The sequence below is a fragment of the Chiloscyllium plagiosum genome, chromosome 9 (genome assembly GCF_004010195.1).
Source record: "Chiloscyllium plagiosum isolate BGI_BamShark_2017 chromosome 9, ASM401019v2, whole genome shotgun sequence".
Classification (NCBI taxonomy): domain Eukaryota; kingdom Metazoa; phylum Chordata; class Chondrichthyes; order Orectolobiformes; family Hemiscylliidae; genus Chiloscyllium; species Chiloscyllium plagiosum.
Window position 1 is genome coordinate 18,588,272 of NC_057718.1, and position 5,470 is coordinate 18,593,741.

Sequence of the window (5,470 nt, forward strand, 5' to 3'; positions counted from 1 at the left end):
GAGGGGATGGAAATATATCCTTGGTGCTGGGGTTTGTTTGGAGGTGGCGGAAGTGACGGCGGATGTACAGCGCATCATCCGCCGTCACTTCCGCCACCTCCAAACAGACCCCAGTACCAAGGATATATTTCCCTCCCCTCCTCTATCAGCTTTCCGTAGAGACCACTCCCTCCGCGACTCCCTTGTCAGATCCACACCCCCCACCGACCCCACCTCCACTCCCGGCACCTTCCCTTGCAACCGTAGGAGGTGCAACACTTGCGCCCACACCTCCCCCCTCACTTCTCTCCAAGTCCCCAAAGGAAACTTCCATATCCGCCACAGATTCACCTGCACCTCCACCCACATCATCTACTGCATCCGCTGCAGCCGGTGTGGCCTCCTCTATATTGGGGAGACAGGCCGCCTACTTGCGGAGCGATTCAGAGAGCACCTCTGGGCCACCCCGACGAACCAACCCAACCACCCTGTAGCACAGCATTTCAACTCCCCCTCCCACTCCACCGAGGATATGCAGGTCATTGGACTCATCCACCGCCAAACCACAACAATGCGACGGTCGGAGGAGGAGCGTCTTATCTTCCGACTGGGAGCCCTCCAACCACAGGGGATGAACTTGGACTTCACCAGTTTCTTCATCCCCCCTCCCCCCACCTTGTCTCAGCCGAGTCCCTCCCGCCCGGCACCGCCTTCCTGTCCTGCAGTCTTCTTCTTGTCCTCTCCGCCTCCACCCTACTCCGACCTATCACCTTCACCTTGACCTCTTTCCACCTATCACATTTCCAACGCCCCTCCTCCAAGTCCCTCCTCCCTACCTTTTATCTTCTCCTGCTGAACACTCTCTGCTCATTCCTGAAGAAGGGCCTGTGCCCGAAACGTCGAATCTCCTGTTCCCTGGATGCTGCCTGACCTGCTGTGCTTTTCCAGCAATAAAGTTTCAACTTTGATCTCCAGCATCTGCAGACCTCACTTTCTTGCAGTCTTCTGCAGTCTTCTTCTTGACCTCTCCGCCTCCGTCCTACTCCGACCTATCACCCTCACCTTGACCTCTTTCCACCTATCACATTTCCAACTCCCCTCCTCCAAGTCCCTCCTCCCTACCTTTTATCTTCTCCTGCTGAACACTCTCTGCTCATTCCTGAAGAAGGGCCTGTGCCCGAAACGTCGAATCTCCTGTTCCCTGGATGCTGCCTGACCTGCTGTGCTGTTCCAGCAATAAAGTTTCAACTTTGATCTCCAGCATCTGCAGACCTCACTTTCTCCAGCAACAAGAATCAGTCAATCTGTAATGACCATTCATTGCACCAGTGGAGTTTTTGGTGTCATCGATGTGGACTGGATTTTGTGTTCACTGCTGAGGTAATGTTGTAGTTGTGGTGAAAACAGAGTTGAGCTCTAAAGGGTCATTAATACTCAAACCCCGTGGAAATCTTCCATTTCTCACTGTGCTGTTACAGTAGGAGATTAGGTAAGCAGCAAGCTTTGATTGCCTGACACTGTGTGACAGCAACTGAACATCAAAGTGTTTTATTTTCTGCATTCCACTACTTTATTTGTATTGACCTTAACTTCAATTGGTTTAGTGTGAGCTTGATTACTTAACACAAAGTGTTGGTTTAAAGAACAGGAATTCACTCTGGGTCAGACTTAGCTCCAAGAGTAGGTTAAATGGAGGGGGATTGGAGGGGGGCGTGGTAAGGGGATGGACAAGGCTCATTAGCATTCAGTTAGTGAGATACAGACAAAGAGAAAGAGTTCCACCACTGCTCACCTACTCTGAATCTCTGCAACAGCCTGTCGGCCAAGATGTTCTTGAGGGGCTGAACAATCTTTGGGGAGGGGTAGGGTACGGAAAATGAGAAATGGAATCCCAGGAGCCCATGCTGGTTTTGCTCTTACTCCTCATACACCTTACCCCCATTCCCCAAAATAATTAAAGTGAAATTTACCTGCTGGAGCTGGACACCCACAGGTTAGAGGTCATACACCACTAAATGCCATCCTTAAATGGCAGTGGGTATTGTGTACATCATGAAATCCTCAATTTAAACATTAAAAGGGCTCAGGTGGACATATTTATAAAGCCTTAGATGAGAGAGACTGTAAGGATTGGCAATATGGCTGTAGTGGGAATGGGTCATTCCCTTTTTTGATGGAAATTATTTTTGCTCAATTTCAATAAATGTGAGACCATAAAATTTCAACTTTTAATCTTTGTTCACTTCACGATTACTTGGATATTATGTGTTTTGCATCATTGACAATATTTGGCACCTTTCCCATTGTGGCTGTGCTGTCACAAACCCTTTGTGATCTACTTTTAGACCCCTAGAAGTTTCTGTTCCCCAAAAGGAAAACCAGAATGAGGAAAGTCATGATTCGGAGATGCCGGTGTTGGACTGGGGGGTACAAAGTTAAAAATCACACAACACCAGGTTATTGTCCAACAGGTTTAATTGAAAGCGCTAGTCTTCGGCACGCCAAAAGCTAATGATTCCAAATAGACCTGTTGGACTATAACCTGGTATTGTGTGATTTTTAAGAATGAGAAAATTTTAGGGGAACAAGCTTAAGCTGGCACGTTTTTCTTGATATCCCATTTTTCTGTTATTTTATTTTTTGAACATGAGCTGCTGGAGCCAATCTCAGAGCCTTAAGATATACACGATGGTGCCTACATCTGACCCCTTAGTAATCAGCCATCACGAAGCACGCTGTTTGGATCCTTTTCTGTCACTGTAATGGAATAAGAAAACTGGAATTCAAGAGCTTTGATCCCCCATCTCCTGATTTGGCACTCGGACTGCAATAGAGCCATATTCGGAGCATTTCCAGCATTCTGAGGAGTCTGACCCTTGTGCACAAATTAGGAGGCCTCTGGGCTTCTGAAAATTCAATTAAAAAGTAAGCCTGGCAGCATTTGAAAAACAAAAAGACTAACAGGTGCACAGCGTGATGTATTATAAAACATTATTCTGTCTGGTCTGTGTTGGGGAAAAAGCGTCCAGCATAGTAAAACTGTTTAAGCAGTGCAGTCTGTTCCAATATTACCAGACTTTAACAAAGGACATGGTTTAAAGCCTGAAATTTCCACTCCACAAGTTTAACTGCAGCGTAGTTGCAATGGAAGCCCTGAATAAACAAGATCTTCACTACAACACCTGATTATATGAGGAATCAATATGCTCCCGTTGCGGGAGTGGGGGATGGTGTGTATAGAGAGAGAGAGAGTGTGTGTATGTGTCTGTCCCTCCATCCATCCCACCAAACGTCCCATTAAAGCACCACTCTGCCAGAATGACCACACCAGTATGAGTGCATCAGCAATATTTACAAGAGAGTACCCCACTCTGTATGGCAATGCTGGAGTGAAGGAGCAGAAATTCTCATAACATCCATCCTGAAACTTACTGCATATCAGATTCATTTTTGAAAAATTTCATCTTTACCCATTATACATTTTCAAACATACAGCTGGTGAGGTGTATCTGGAACTGCTGTCCTTCACTATCCACCACGAGAACAGGATAGAATCACAGAAAGTTACAGTACAGGAGGCCTTTCGATCCATTGTGTCTGTACTGGCTCCTGAAAGAGCTACCTACCTAGTCTCATTCTCCAGCCTTATCTCCACAGCCCTCTCAATTCATCATTTTCAAATATATATCCAGCTGTCTTTTGAAGCCTCTCATGGAATCTACCTCTCCCAGACAGTGCATCCCAAATCCTAACAACTTTCTGACTAAAGAAGTTTCTTCTCATTTCACTCTGAGCTCTTGCCAACAATCTAGTTAATGACATACCAATAGTGGAAACAAAATATCCTTCTTTGAATTGTCAAAATTGTTCATAATTTTGAACACCTCAGTGAGGTCATCTCTTAATCTTCTCTGCTCAAAGAGAATAAGCCCAATTGCTGTAATCTTTCTTTGTATCTAAAATCCCTTATTCCTGGTATCTTTCTAATAAATCTGCTTTGCACCGTCTCCAGGGCTTTAGTATCCTTCCTCAAGGAAGGTGCCCAGGGTGGAATACAATACTCCAAATGTGGTCTGATCAACGATTTGACATATAAACCTATAACTTCATGGAAAAAGTAATTTTCCAACAGTCTGCACAGTATCCCATTACAATTGTTGCATATAGTTTTTTAGATTAGATTAGATTACTTACAGTGTGGAAACAGGCCCTTCGGCCCAACAAGCCCACACCGCCCCGCCGAAGCGCAACCCACCCATACCCCTAACCTAACACTACGGGCAATTTAGCATGGCCAATTCACCTAACCTGCACATCTTTGGACTGTGGGAGGAAACCGGAGCACCCGGAGGAAACCCACGCAGACACGGGGAGAACGTGCAAACTCCACACAGTCAGTCTCCACACAGTTCTCTATTTTATCTTCAAATAGAGAACCCACATTATTGTTTTACCTGTTATTCATTGTGTAATAGTTGTACAGCTACATTGTTGCATATAACAGCTAGGAATTAAAGCTCTGCATGACAATTTTGGTCAAAAACATCAGCACTACTCTACATGACAGGCATGCGCTGAATTAGGGTCAGGGGTAGTCTTAGCTGGGGCTTTCTCCGGTCTCAATAGCTTGCAGAATTCATTCAAATAGAGTTCGTTTTCCTTGCAGATTGAAGAGTGATTATTCAAACAACACAGGACTCATGAGCAAATCATTACAACCCTTCTTGCACAATCAGTACATTTATAATAAGAAGAATGCAACATGATCCATCTCCTGATTTAACATTTGGAGGTTCTGCTCACCTTCCTTAACCTGAGGGATGGATCAGGATACCCACAGCGATCAATTAAATGAGAATGGAAAGAAAAATTACTGGTAATGGAAGAATGCAAAAAAACCTTAGCAGATCAGCCAGCACCTAACTTAAAATAAATGTCTTGACTGTCTAAAACATTAACCTTCCACTTCCATAAGTCAATTCACCTGCCTTAACTTCGCTTGAATCAAAACTGAAAAGATAAGAGGCTGATTACCAATGGGATTGGACTCAGGAGGAATTATGTTTATGTAAAGTCAATTGAAAAATAAATCATGACTGGTGGGTCCCAGCTCAACAAACCGCAGTTTCTGCCTATTAATACTTAATAAGGTACTTGGTAATTATATGCGTCTTGCACCATGTATCGATCATTAATATTCTTCACACTGTCAGAGAGAGAGATACTTTCTTAATTATCAATGTGGCCAATCAGTGGAGAGGTTTGGAGTCACAGTGAGGCAAATTCGCAGAATTATTCAACCCCTCAGGTGTGAAACCTAACCACTCAACCGAAATTAGTTTGGTTTCATGTACTTTAAATATGAACACGGAAATATTATTAATGTACCTCTGAATCTAACTGAAGATTCAGGGATTGAGATTTAAGGAAACTTCCAGGAGATAGAGGTCCGCGCAAGAAGCTGGGGTATATTTAAATAGAACGGGAATGT

General features: G+C 44.4%; 1 long non-coding RNA gene across 2 annotated transcripts in view; it reads left to right on the top strand.

Annotated features, from left to right (window-relative positions):
- Nucleotides 1-5,065, top strand: part of LOC122553209 — a 17,527-nt gene extending 12,462 nt beyond the window's left edge. The window contains exons 3-4 of one of the 2 annotated variants that reach the window (XR_006312630.1): nucleotides 1,279-1,359; nucleotides 4,646-5,065. This is a non-coding gene — a long non-coding RNA (uncharacterized LOC122553209). Of the gene's footprint in view, nucleotides 1-1,278; nucleotides 1,360-2,630; nucleotides 2,892-4,645 lie in introns of those variants that run through there. The other variant, XR_006312631.1, reaches the window with a different exon arrangement.
- Nucleotides 5,066-5,470: the final 405 nt, after the last annotated feature.